Source organism: Ruditapes philippinarum, unplaced genomic scaffold, assembly GCF_026571515.1.
Source record: "Ruditapes philippinarum isolate M1 unplaced genomic scaffold, ASM2657151v2 ctg5380_1_1_1_1, whole genome shotgun sequence".
In the NCBI taxonomy this organism is placed as follows: domain Eukaryota; kingdom Metazoa; phylum Mollusca; class Bivalvia; order Venerida; family Veneridae; genus Ruditapes; species Ruditapes philippinarum.
The window spans coordinates 122,896-137,151 of record NW_026852001.1 but is presented as its reverse complement, the minus strand read 5'-3'; the positions used below and the strand labels follow the sequence as shown (position 1 = coordinate 137,151).

Here is a 14,256-nt window from a genome sequence, read left to right as displayed (position 1 = left end):
CGTAAATTGTCTACATTTATGACAAGGGAAGCTGTGAAGTAGGAGAGTACAACTGATTGTTTAATGACTTCTTGATTAATTTATGATGATTACAGTGTAATGACTGCCACTACATACATCATATCATCTATATCATTATTCTCTCTCTCTTTCCTTCAAACAAAATTATAACATTTTATAGTATAAATCATTCACTCTAAATATTAAGATTGTTCTACTTCCCTTATAATGTACTTGTAAATAGGGAATTGTTACAAAGACACTTTGAAGGTCGTTTATAGTTTTTGATTTAGTTAGGTCATACTGACATTGTAACTGTGATAAAATGAGTGGTGGCCTAGTCATTAGTGTGTCTGCCTGACTCAACCCAGGATTCAATGGTCAGAGCCCAACTTGGGTCACCACCAGGTTTCTTCATATGACCCCAGTTTTGGTTGGTTCCAGGAAGCTGACTCAAAAGTGATTAATAAAAGTTTCAAGAACTTGTTTTGCAATCAAGCTTAAATGAATATTTTTAAAGTTCCTGTGATAATTATATTTTGTCTTTTATCTAAGCCACTGATTGTATATCAATAAATTAAACAGACACTCGGACAACCTGGGCGATATGGACACTCGATTTTCCTGCCCCTGTCTTACTAGAGCCTTGTCATTGCTGTATGGATGACTTTACTTTCGGCATTAGAACAATAAAATAGAGAAAAAGAAATCATTATTCCAAATATAGTACTTAAAACTTCAAGATGGCTCTAAATGAAAATGTTGTTTATATGAAGAACAAAGTCAATAAAAAAATAAATTTCCTAGTAACAAATAAATATTCTTTGAGGGCTTTTACAATATCATTATAGTAAAGCAATTACCAATTTTACTGCACTGACATTTTAGTCTCAGTGTGTTTATTATATGATACAAGCTGAAAATGGAATCTTGGCAGTACCGAGGCATTTCCCTTTTGGTTGTGTCTCCTGCGATAACGTAACCGAGTGCAATAATTGCAATAATACCCATAGTAGACGTCAAATAGTCTATCTCAAGGACATTAATATAGCGGATGGGGAATAGGAATGTGGGATACCACTGCAGCTTTTAGTAGACTGCTTGTCAGTTTAACTTTGCTCAATCATCATAATAAACAACACAAGTGTAAGTTTACTCGAATTTACATCTGACCCAAAGGCAATATAACATTAAAATATTGCCAATAACAGATCATTTTTTATACCATAAAGGTATATTTTATCTTCAGTAGTATGATGCATAGTTAAATAAATTATATCGGAAATTATATCATATCGGAAAATGCTGATGTTAAATAAAACATTGCTACAAACAAAATATGCTCTGAATTAGCATATAATTATGAGATAGGGAAAATATCCTTTCAGAGGCATCATAAATATGTTTATAATATCAGACTGTATTAAAGTTTTTTTCCTACAATATTTTATCGCCTGTACAATAAAGTACAGGACTCGACTTGACTTTGCCAATTTGCATAAGATAAATAGCATCATAAAAGTTTGTAAACAAATTTTTGCATTACATTGACAAGATAAAATGACAACAATATTTGAACAAAATTGGATCTTTTATTAACAATGGATTCCTTCATTTAGGCGCATAAATTAATTATCTTATTTCAACATGATACTGACATGTTAATGATGTTTAACATTTAAAAAAGGATTTCTAAAAAGAAGCCATTCTCAATTCTTGTTTCATAATTATCTTATTTTCATTATTTGCATTATTACAATGCCATGATTTTGTAAATTGTAAGGACTATAAAATTACAATAGGTTTTTATCTTTTTAACACTTACATGCCTCAAATTGCTCAAACGGCCGCTGTGGTGTAGACTGGTTAGCATACTGGACCGGCAATCCAGAGACCCGTGGTTCGAGTCCCGGCTGCGGCGTACCGATTTTTCATGCAATTTTTCTATATATATACACATATACACACACATTTCTTCTACTTTAATTTAAATTGTTTATTTAACATGTGTATATTTATATAAACATTAATTATTATTAATTTTTTAAAATGACATCAATCATTATCTATTTGGTCCTTTTTCAAAAGATCAATTAGTCAATATAATATTTATATCATAAAAAAAATTAAAGAATGAATCAAACAGTATATACAAAGAAATTTAAAGATCATTTTATATTTTTAACGCTCCTTAAAAAAACTATTTAATAACATCATGGCTAATAAAAACCCTTTGAAGCATCTAAAATAGCCTTGAATTGAAATCTGTTGCACATAAAATGACAGAGCTTTGTAAAACATACAAATACAAAAATACCCCCCAAAAAATCACTTTAACTTCTAAAACAAACTTGCTAAAGAAATTGTTTTCAATAACAGCAGTAGGAACATGTCATTTGGGAAATCAAGTTTGATAAATAAGTGTTCATAATTTTTTGTCTGTTTCCCATAATTCATCAAATTGCAAGCCGATTAAAAAGAAAGATTTTGAACAATTTCATTTTTTTTTTCCTAAGAGAAAATATGACTTTTCTAAGATGAATGATTGAAATATTGGTAATGAAATAAAAACTGTTTCATAGCTTGCTTTGATGTATCATTTGTTTAACAGACAGTCGTTATATTAAAGCTGCATACAATCAGATGAGATCATAAAGTTGTAAAGTCATTAGAAAATCAAGAGTGCTATTGTCACGAAGTATGCCTGTCACAAATGCTCAGTCTCACGATGGCAAACATTTACATTAGAATTCCTCAAAATAGCCCAATACTCTCATTCTTCTTTATCTGACCTTTGAACCTTGCATGCGACCATGACCTTGGCTACAGGGACCAGCTCACTCTGGTGAACATTAATTTTGAATCAAGTAATAATTAAAGTCTTCCATGCATGTAGAAGATATGCTCTAGACAAAGCTGGAATGCCACCTCCCACCAGGGCGGTCCCATAATACAACATGTTTTTTTCAAACGAGCATGTAATAAGAGAAATGTCTTAATACATATGTTCACAAAATATATATAGCATTATGCAAATAATGACTACCATGAACTTCCTATTTTCTTGACCATACTGCTATCCTGTTACTAGAACAATACAGGCAACTTTATGTAAATTATTAATGAACATGCCAAAAGTCTCTGCCAGTAGCACAGTACAGGCATTCATGAGAGAGTGTGGGAAAAGAGAAGCAAAGTTTTTAGCTTCCATCGCCCTACACCGCTGTGACAATGCGATGCTTAATTCTGGGATAATGAGGTCCTTTAGAGTGGATTTAACCATTTGACTGTACTTCATGGTGGTACCTTTAACCCATACATTACTGGAACCAGAAGTGAACGTTTGGCCACCAGTGTATTGCCAGGCAAGATGGTAAAGGGGATTCCTATTCTGTTTTAAGTTAGGTAAGAAAACCAGTCTGAGACATGACTTATTTTTGCTATAGTAAGCAGTCAAGTTGTACCAGAAAGCAGAATTATCAGATGACATTATATACATGTATGATGACCATCACTTACTTATCCTCTAAAATTGTGGTTTCTAACCTACCTACATTATGTACTGTACTTAATTATGACATGTCATGACAAAAACTAATCAACAACTTGTCAAAATGTTTTATTTTTATAAACAGGACAAGCTCCTTTCTTCTGTCACATTAAATATTATAACTTTACATTTTTTACCATACCTTTGACTTGCTGAATCTTTGTAATGATTTTGCCAAACTTGGAGTTTGAAGTATAAAAGATTTCAATTTCAATTTTAAATGATGAAAATTTTAGCTGCCAAAAATTATAGAACATGGATGGACTGCACATATGTGCAGGCTGGCCAGGCTCAGAAATTTATATAAGGTTCAAAATATCTGTGTTTTGTTTTTTTTTTCTTCAAAATTTCTGTTGATGCCAGCAGTAATATGGTTTAAACTTTCAAATTTTTATTAAATTTATTACTAATTTACTTAGTATGTATTATCAGAAAATGTTAAAGGAGCATTGCTTCAGAATAACTTTTTAGTAAGCACAATTCATAATATTATGAACTGGATTAATGAACTGGTGTACAAAGGATATAACCATAGCATTAATATTGATAACATGTCAAAAACAGTTTCTGATCTATTTTATATGACATTATTAAAAATAGATTTGTGACACATCCACACCAAAATTCGACAATTGATGATGGTTAAAGATGAGGCAAAATTAATATTTCTATACATAGATCATTATATTATAATTTCAAACTATGATCACTATTGATGTTTACTGTATAATTGTTTTATGATTACATTGAGACATGCTGCTTTAAAGTTTGAGAGGTATGTCCCAGACACATTTTGTTGGAAATAATATTGTCCCTTATACACACTATAATAACCATCACTTTATATTCAAAATTCATTTTTAACCTCTCTATTATCCAACATACACAATTTTTAATATTTGATTTAAAATTAAATTTTCACAAAACATAATTATATGCTATAAATTTTTAACAAATATATAGGCAAAATTTATAAATCCAACAAAAAGGTACATACCAGTTGAGAATTATCAATGAAAAACGTTAAATCTTCCCTTAAGAATGTACACATAACGTAATCATAATGTCCAGAAATACTGAGAATATCCTATAAAATGGAAAAGAATAAAGTAAAATTCTTTAATACGACACCAATAATGATTTTCTGTTAACTGACTCCCTTTTCTATTATTGAAATTTGAAGTGGCTTTTGAATGATCAAATTTTGTTAATTATTTGAACAAATATTGCATGTTTACCTTCACACCCATTTTGCATCTGTCTGTGTTTTATTCAAGATTTAGAAACGAAAAACCGTAAAACCATTTATCAACTGAACGATTGTCGATCAACGTGAATAAAAACAACAACGAGAGACGTAACAAAAGCATCATTCCTTTATATGATTACTGTTAAAGTGCTGACATTTGTGAAACGAACCAATGAACCGATTGTCTGTAGGGACGGAATGGATTTCTGAGATTGTTTATTTTTACGATCACTATTTGGTCATAGAAATTTTCTTCTATTTTCATTGCGGTTTTAGTAACAATGTGAAAACATTGTTCATATTTTAACATGGAGTCGTTCACGGTTAAACGACCAATCAATATACTGTCAATATTTTGACTGGGACTTTTCAATCAAGAGTCCACTCAATTTGTATAATCCAATAGAGCAAATAAATCTGGGGGTTGTAGACTTTAGAGAACAGTTTCAATTGCTATCACATCTGGTGTAGGAACACTTGAAAAACAAACAATACATTTCCTATATGTCTGTCAGTATGTTGGTTTAAAACTATTTCTTATTGATTATTAAGCCAATAGTTAAACTGGCTACTGACCATATGACCAATATCTTCATAAGTGCCAGTATCGATAGGTCTGTTCAGGTAACCAAACATTGAAATGATGCAGACTATAACTTTGAAAATTGATTAAAGGAACTCCCTGTAAGTCCAAAGGCCTGAAAACATTAAATTTGAAAATCTTTCAAATCAAAGAATAACAAAAAAATATAATTATTCAGAATTAAATTCAAAAGCAATTTTCTGTGATTCTTAGCCAGATTTGTGTGAAAAGCATTGCAATTCTTTTTTCAATTTTTGGGTCATTTTGCAGAATAAAAATGATTATTCTCGAAAAATGGGGAGAGGGAAAGACCTTTTAAATTTGCACACAAGTTATTGGTCCAGATCATCATCAACTGGTACACAAATCTCAGAAAAATATTTTCAGTGCTGTCATGTCAAACAAGAGCTGTCACAGGAGACAGCGAAGCTCGACTAATAAAATCCTGGACGCAGTAAAGAGGACAAAACTATGAAAGAAAAATCAATTATGTATAATTATGTATTAAGTTATAGTAAAAAAATAACATTTGTTAACATAAATTCCAAGATCAAGGGGAATAATTCTAGAAATAGTCATACTAGAGTTATGGACCTTGTCACACAACATTTGTGTAATGATAAGAAATATATATTTGAAGTTTGAAGTAGATACCTTAAAAAGTAAAGAAGTTTTCTTAAAGAAAATCCTAAGTTCAAAGAGAGATAAATCTGTAAATATTGCTTAAAGAGTTATGAACATTGTCACATAAAATGTAATTGATGATAAGGAATAAGTATTTGAAGTTTGAGATAGATACCTTTAAAAATAAAAAAGTTATAACATTTTTCTAGTAAAAAAATCTAAGTTGATGGGGAGATAATTCTTGCAATATTGGTGCTAGAGTTATGAACCTTGTCACATAAGATGTGGATGATGATAACGTAAATATATTTGAAGTATGAAGTTGATCCCTTTAGAAATAAATAAGTAACAGTAAAAAATAATATTTTTTATGGAAAATTCTAAGTTCAAAGGGAGATAAATCTAAAAATATTGGTGCTAGAGTTATGAACCTTGTCACATAAGATGGGGATGATGATAACATAAATATATTTGAAGTATGAGGTTAATACCTTAAGAAATAAAGAAGAAACAGTAAGAAATAGTATTTTTTGCAGAAAAATTCTAAGTTCAAGGGGAGATAAATCTGAAAATATTGGTGCTAGAGTTATGAACCTTGTTTCATAAGATGGGGATGATGATAAGGTACATATATTTGAAGTATGAGGTTGATCCCTTAAGAAATAAAGAAGTAACAGTAAAATATAGTATTTTTTAAGGAAAATTCTAAGTTCAAGGGGAGATAAATCTGAAAATATTGGTGCTAGAGTTATAAACCTTGTCACATAAGATGTGGTTGATGATAAGGAACATATATTTGAAGTTTGAAGTTGATACCTTAAGAAATGACAAAGTTATAGTGAAAAATATTTTACTGCACCAAAACTTTAATCTAAAATCTGGACGCGGACGCCGACGCCGACGCCGGGGCGAGTAGGACAGCTCTCCATATACTTCGTATAGTCGAGCTAAAAACCTCAGTGTAGTCCTTTTAAACAAGAGGGCCATGATGGCCCTGGATCGCTCACCTGACACAACCGCATCCAAGCAATGTCTTAAACAAGCATCATGGCCAAGTTTGATGACAACTGAGTCAAACATGTGACCTCTAGTGTGTTATAAAGATTTTTTCATATTTGGGCAATGTGACCTAATTTTTGAACGGACACAACCCATATTCAAACTTGACCTAGAAATCATCAAAACAACCTTCCTGACCAATTTCCAAGAAATTTGGATCAAAACTGCCAGCCACTAGAGTGTTAAAAAGATTTTTCTATTTTTAGCTCCTGTGACCTAGTTTTTAACCGGGTACTGATGACCAATCTTAGCACTTGACCCAGAAATCATCAAAACAACCTTCCTGACAAATTTCCAGAATATTTGAATCAAAACTGCAGCCACTATAGTGTAAACAAGCTTTTTCTATTTTTAGCTCCTGTGACCTAGTTTTTGACATGAGATGACCCATCTTTCGAACTTGACCCAGAAATCATTAAAACAACCTTCCTGACAAATTTTCCAGAATATTTGAATCAATACTGCAGCCCCTAGAGTGTTAACAAGCTTTTTTTCTATTTTTAGCCCCTGTGACCTAGTTTTTGACCGAAGATGACCAATGTTCAAACTTGACTTAGATATCATCAAAACAACCTTCTTGACAAATTTCCAGAAATATTTAGATGAAAACTGCAGCCTCTAGAGTGTTAACAAGCTTCTTCTTTTTTTTTAGCTCCTGTGACCTAGTTTTTGACCTGAGATGACCCATCTTTGAACTTGACCTAGAAATCATCAAAACAACCTTCCTGAAAAATTTCCAGAATATTTGGATGAAAACTGCAACCATTAGAGTGTTAACAAGCTTTTTCTATTTTTAGCTCCTGTGACCTAGTTTTTGACCAGACATGACCCATCTTCAAACTTGACCTAGAAATCATCAAAACAACCTTCCTGACAAATTTCCAGAATATTTGAATCAAAACTGTAGCCACTAGAGTGTTAACAAGCTTTTTCTATTTTTAGCTCCTGTGACCTTGTTTTTGACCGGAGATATATCCCATCTTCGAAACTTGACCTAGAAATCATCAAAACAACCTTCCTGACAAATTTCCAAAAATATTTGGATGAAACTGCAGCCCCTAGAGTGTTAACAAGCTTTTTTCTATTTTTAGCTCCTGTGACCTAGTTTTTGACCGAAGATGACCAATGTTCAAACTTGACTTAGATATCATCAAAACAACCTTCTTGACAAATTTCCAGAATATTTAGATGAAAACTGCAGCCTCTAGAGTGTTAACAAGCTTTTTCTATTTTTAGCTCCTGTGACCTAGTTTTTGACCTGAGATAACCCATCTTTGAACTTGACCTAGAAATCATCAAAACAACCTTCCTGAAAAATTTCCAGAATGTTTGGATGAAAACTGCAACCATTAGAGTGTTAACAAGCTTTTTCTATTTTTAGCTCCTGTGACCTAGTTTTTGACCAGACATGACCCATCTTCGAACTTGACCTAGAAATCATCAAAACAACCTTCCTGACAAATTTCCAGAATATTTGAATCAAAACTGCAGCCACTAGAGTGTTAACAAGCTTTTTCTATTTTTAGCTCCTGTGACCTAGTTTTTGACCGGAGATATCCCATCTTCGAACTTGACCTAGAAATCATCAAAACAACCTTCCTGACAAATTTCCAAAATATTTGGATGAAAACTGCAGCCCCTAGAGTGTTAACAAGCTTTTTCTATTTTTAGCTCCTGTGACCTAGTTTTTGACCCGAGATAACCCATCTTCGAACTCGATCTGTATTTCATTGAGACAAACATTCTGACAAAGTTTGATGATGATCCAATCAAAACTGTGACTGCTAGACTGTTAACAACCCAATTGTTAAGAGTGTTAACAAGCTTTTTCTATTTTTAGCTCCTGTGACCTAGTTTTTGACCGGAGATGACCCATCTTCGAACTTGACCTAGATATCATTAAAACAACCTTCCTGACAAATTTCCAGAATATTTGGATGAAAACTGCAGCCTCTAGAGTGTTAACAAGCTTTTTCTATTTTTAGCTCCTGTGACCTAGTTTTTGACCCGAGATAACCCATCTTCGAACTCGATCTGTATTTCATTGAGACAAACATTCTGACAAAGTTTGATGATGATCCAATCAAAACTGTGACTGCTAGACTGTTAAGAACCCAATTGTTGACGACGCACGACGACAGACGCCGGACATAGCCCCATCACTATACCTCACCTTGACCACTTCGTGGTCAGGTGAGCTAAAAATTGGAGAAAGTTATAAAATGCAGATAGTGATAAAAGATATGATTTAAAATACCAATACTAAAATAGCAAATAATTATCAAGGCTCAACCTAAACAAAAGTCATACAGTATATAATCCTGATACTGAAATTATGCACCTACAAAACAAATGGATGAGTTAAGAAATTAAACAGTATTTCAGTCATAAACAGGTACTTTAAGTTTCTAAAAAAATTTCATTGATTATGTGCCAGTGCTGTTATCAGTTGGGTTTTTTTTGAAGAAACAACAAATTTCAATGGTATTAAACATTTTTGTCACAAAAAAATTGTCGCAGGAAACCTTGTTTCACATCCCCGGGTTCTAATTATGCAAGATAGATGTGTAATAGCTATTATTATGGCAAAATCAAGTATTCATACATACAGAAGCACAAATCTAAGAAAGTTTAGTTTGACAATAAGTATAAAATATTTATTATTCAGTCAATTGATACTAAATTTAGATAACAACAAGAACAAAAGAAAGGCTAAAGCCTTATAGGCTTGAATTTCATTACACAAGGCTCGTTATAAATTCTCAAATTACAATTAGCTAATTTCTAGTGCAACAATTCCCTATATACAAAAACTTCATAAAAAATTACTACCTCCCCAAAACCATAAATTATTTATACATGCCCACTGGCTTTACCAATATAGTTTAACCAACATTTCCTTCACCAACTGAAAAAACATATTTAATATTCATAAGTAAAAGCCAAAGGCCACAAAGCGAAATAATGAGCAATTTCCCCCCTCAAACAACAAACTACATGTTTTACCACTTAAAAAACTTTACTCTTGTTTCCATTAGCATACATTTACATTGTTATGACCGAAATATTAAAACCTTAAGATGAAAAATCCCTCCGTTATCATTTCCATCTGAATTATATACATTTCACTTTATGGAGATCATTAAATAAACAATATAAAATTAGAATTTCAAGGTACTGGACAAAATCATAATCCCTATAAAATAGTTATACATTGTATCGAGGGTTTGGTGCAAATTAGCTGTAATTCATATTACAAATTTATTATGTAAGAGTTATGTCCATTTGCACTCAGATCAATCAGTATGTAACTACAATGTATAATCATTAATGAACACTTGATTTCTGTAATAACGTTATCTGTTTTTCAAGGAGAAAATAACAAAAGACGTGAAAAAAAAATTGAAACAATATCTATTTCTAACGCTTGAACCGATGGTCAAGAGCCATTTCCTCAGTATTAAGCCAGGCTAACCAGCACAATTTGTGCCTTATGTGACCAGGCCCTATGATACTGTTAGCTGACCTGGGTCTAAGGTTGTGATAAAATCTCTGAGCTCAAACTCAGATATCAAGTATTTGATTGGTCAGAAAGTGCTACAGAATGTTGATTGTTCAATTACCATTGAAATCCTGACTCAGAAATATGTTTTATAATCTCAAGGCCTGAACTTCAAATTTTTACCTTGATATCCCTAAAAGCAAGAAATGATAGTTCCAAACAAGGACACTGGGCAAGTCCATTTAAGAATTTCTGAAATCAGGTGCCAACATCAAACCTTATGATGAAATACCATGACTTCTGAAGTTAAATATTTCAATAGATATGTGAATAAATATCACTCGGAAAATAACTGTAAAGAGAGTCAGGTGAATATGAGAATATGATACTGATCAGTATTAAAATTCTTTAAAAAAAAGAAAAGAAAAACCATACCTAACAGTTCACTCATACATTTTTCAAGGTGAATTTAATTCATAATAAAAAAAGTTTTAAACAATAATATAAATGTATGCTTCATGCTAATCAAGAGATGGGGTACAATTCAATGCCTCACTAACTGACAGAGTTAGGTAAATAATGCAAAATAACTGAGTGACTTACCTCATACTTAAGGCTGAAAAAGCAAAACTTAAGCAATATTTTTGTTCTTACCCTTATTAAGGTACGGTAAATGCTCTTTTCCTTCTATTCTTCAAGCACAGTATGGTTGAGCATTTTACATGACAAACCAATTTGACGAAATCTTTAAATCCAATTTTTCAAAACTTAAGTACTATTCATTTTTTTTTTTCAAAGGCAAGGAATGAAATTTATATCCGGTTACATTCCTTGTACCTTTTCCTAGGAGACAATTAAAGATTAATTCCATACAAATACATGAACACCTCTTGGTGCATTTTATCCATTTATGTGTATTACAACACTGTCTAGAAATAGAAACAATGTTAGTAAATCAACCTCACCTTTTGATGTAAGTTACACTCAGGACCGTGGTTAATTAATTAATCAACAAAATACGCTAATTGGGAAAATCCACCTTTCATTTGCAGCACACAAGATGGGGAGAGAGACGCAAAAGGAAGTTAGTTTGTTTTATTGTATGTTCGAGGAAAGCTAATAAATGTCAATTTACAAATGTAATTACAAACCTTAATTATTTTGACGAGAAAAACTATTGCTATCACTCGAACAGATGAATTAATTATTCATGGAATTAAGTATTAATTTACACTGGAGATCAGAAACGCAAGGGCTGGGAAAAAAGAAAGCTTCCACTCCAAGTCTCATCAATTATTCTTTATATAAATAGGAAGGCACAAGAAATAACACCCTGCTTTACCCCAGTATTAAGATTTTAATACCTGCACTTCAATATTAATGTCTGCCTGTGTGTGTTCTTTTAGCAACATTTGTATTCCTGGGATTTGATAGTTTCATTTCACAATCAATAGCCTATAAACTGACAATTATTTGTCTGCCATTCCAAAAGAAATCAAGTCTAAAATAAAACCTGTCCAGGAACAAATTACAAACCTATATAGTTAAAGGGTATGTTTTTAAGGAGAATAACAATTTTGTGTTGCTACGAAAATACTTTTTAAATGCCTGAAATGCTTAAGCATTATCACTATACCAGAAGCCTCAACCTTTTGAGTTTTATATATACAGACTTATTATCACCATTATAGACCTAGAGGGTTTCATGACAACTGTTCAGTCTTGAGGCTTAGCATCTTGTACCATCTGGCTGCGTATTTTTCAATATTTCAATTCTTAACTCACTGAAAATACCAGACAAAAAAATTTAAATAAGGCAAGTGCATCGTATAAATTTAACAACTTTGGTTTCAACATAAGGCTGCTATATACCAAGTTTGATTATAATAATGCATTCCCAACTCTAGTTATCGTTCGGAAACCATGAGGGAGATGATCGGACAGACTGACCAACCGACTGGCTTGGGGGAGTATAACAAGACAAGGGTATCAAGGTAATGGTAGAGATGTAGAATAGAAGATTAAGAAATTTGTGATATGATCATAATAGTAGATCCTGACTTAGTTGGTGATTATCTAAACAGCTTTATATTTTCTCTTTAATTGTTGCTTATATTTACATTACAGTTTACATTTTGTCATACTGGCCATTCATATAACTAAATCATCATTTTGTATCAAGAAAAGATGAAATTCAACATAGTATATGTTGGTAGTTCAAGCAACCTTTTGGGGGAGGAGTGGTGTGGGTCCCTTGGGGGAAGAGAAGGGAGCAACCTTTAAATGCTTAGCACATCATTATAGCATTGTTAATGAGTTTGGAAGTTCAACACAAAGATCACATGGACAACTAATTCATACACTGCCTGGTTTGTATTTTTTTCTTTCTTTGGATTTTAAAGGGACAATTGGTCTACCTAACTGGCTTTCCTGGATAACTAACTGGTATGCAAGTGACTGACAACTTATTCACAACATTTATAAATAAAAATGTAGAAAGCACCTGAATACACAAGCACTATGGCCGCAATGATCTGCCCTTGTCCCTTCGCCTGTTTCGTTTGGTGACCTGCAGGATACATTATCGGTGGTCATGCATGTGCAGCAGGGTTTTGTTGGTGGAGCTGTATACAGTAAATGAAGCATCAACTTCATGATCTTTGTACTCACATTCTACAATGTACAACAAAATATGTCATTAATAAAGCAATTACAAGAATTATCAATATATATTATTAATGTTTCCATGATAATTCAAATAAAATAGAAATCATAATGAATATGTTGACCAATCATGTGCATCATAATGATTCAAAAATGCAATGTATCTGACATAATGAAGCAATACTACTATCTCATGCTGCAGGAACTTTTTAACACTTATCTTCCTGAATTTCTTTGCCTTATTTATATCTTTAATGCTGAAATAAAGATTTGAATTTGTTCATCCATTGAAATAAAGGTAGCATAGTGAGAATCACTAAAGTTTGGGCTTGGCAGTGACTCACAACTTGTCCAAAGTAGCAAAAGTTGTAAATTATTTTGGTAAATCATTCTACAAAATCAGACAGGAGCATAAGATACATATATGCTGACCCTATACTGTACACCATACTTTTAAAAGCATTAAAGAAACATTAATGTTGACCTATACTGTACACCATACTTTTAAAAGCATTAAAGAAACAATGTTAAGCTGCAGTGTTTATCTCAGGTTACAGTAATTAGTGTGGGGAGATAAGACAACGCTATGTTGACCTTTGTCTGAATAATTGATATAGAATAAGGTGTTGATTGACAGACACTGATAAATGTTGAAGTGATGTCACCTCAGGTATCATCATCTTAACTCTTCATTCATCTTTCCTCACTTTAAACCTTGCTCTTAGGGCTTAACACAGGCCTTGTGGGGATTCTACATTTACTAATTAATGAGTTCTAGGTAAATTATTTACTGCTTTAAGTAAGCTAATATTGTTGTAACTTGGTATATATAATTATATTTACTTCAAGAATGACATGTTGGTATAAGAATAGAAAACTTTAATATATAAATGTGTGATGAACATATTATTGGTTGCGTTTTGAAATATCTTTAATTTGCGACAGTTTTCTTTACAGAAATCATGGACACCTGTTAATACTGTACAAAAATTACTGAACTTTTTTTTCCCGGCTTTTTCTATGGT

At 32.2% G+C, this 14,256-nt stretch overlaps 1 protein-coding gene and 1 non-coding gene across 2 annotated transcripts in view; one reads left to right on the top strand and one right to left on the bottom strand.

Moving 5' to 3' along the window:
• Positions 1-13,156, bottom strand: part of LOC132746049 (putative protocadherin beta-18) — a 102,832-nt gene extending 89,676 nt beyond the window's left edge. The window contains exon 1 of the mRNA XM_060735119.1: positions 13,071-13,156. The gene's annotated coding sequence lies outside the window, so the exon portion shown is untranslated. The remainder of the gene's footprint in view (positions 1-13,070) is intronic.
• Positions 1,847-1,921, top strand: Trnaa-ggc (transfer RNA alanine (anticodon GGC)). Its single transcript has one exon. It is a non-coding gene; the product is annotated as a tRNA-Ala (tRNA).
• Positions 13,157-14,256: the final 1,100 nt, after the last annotated feature.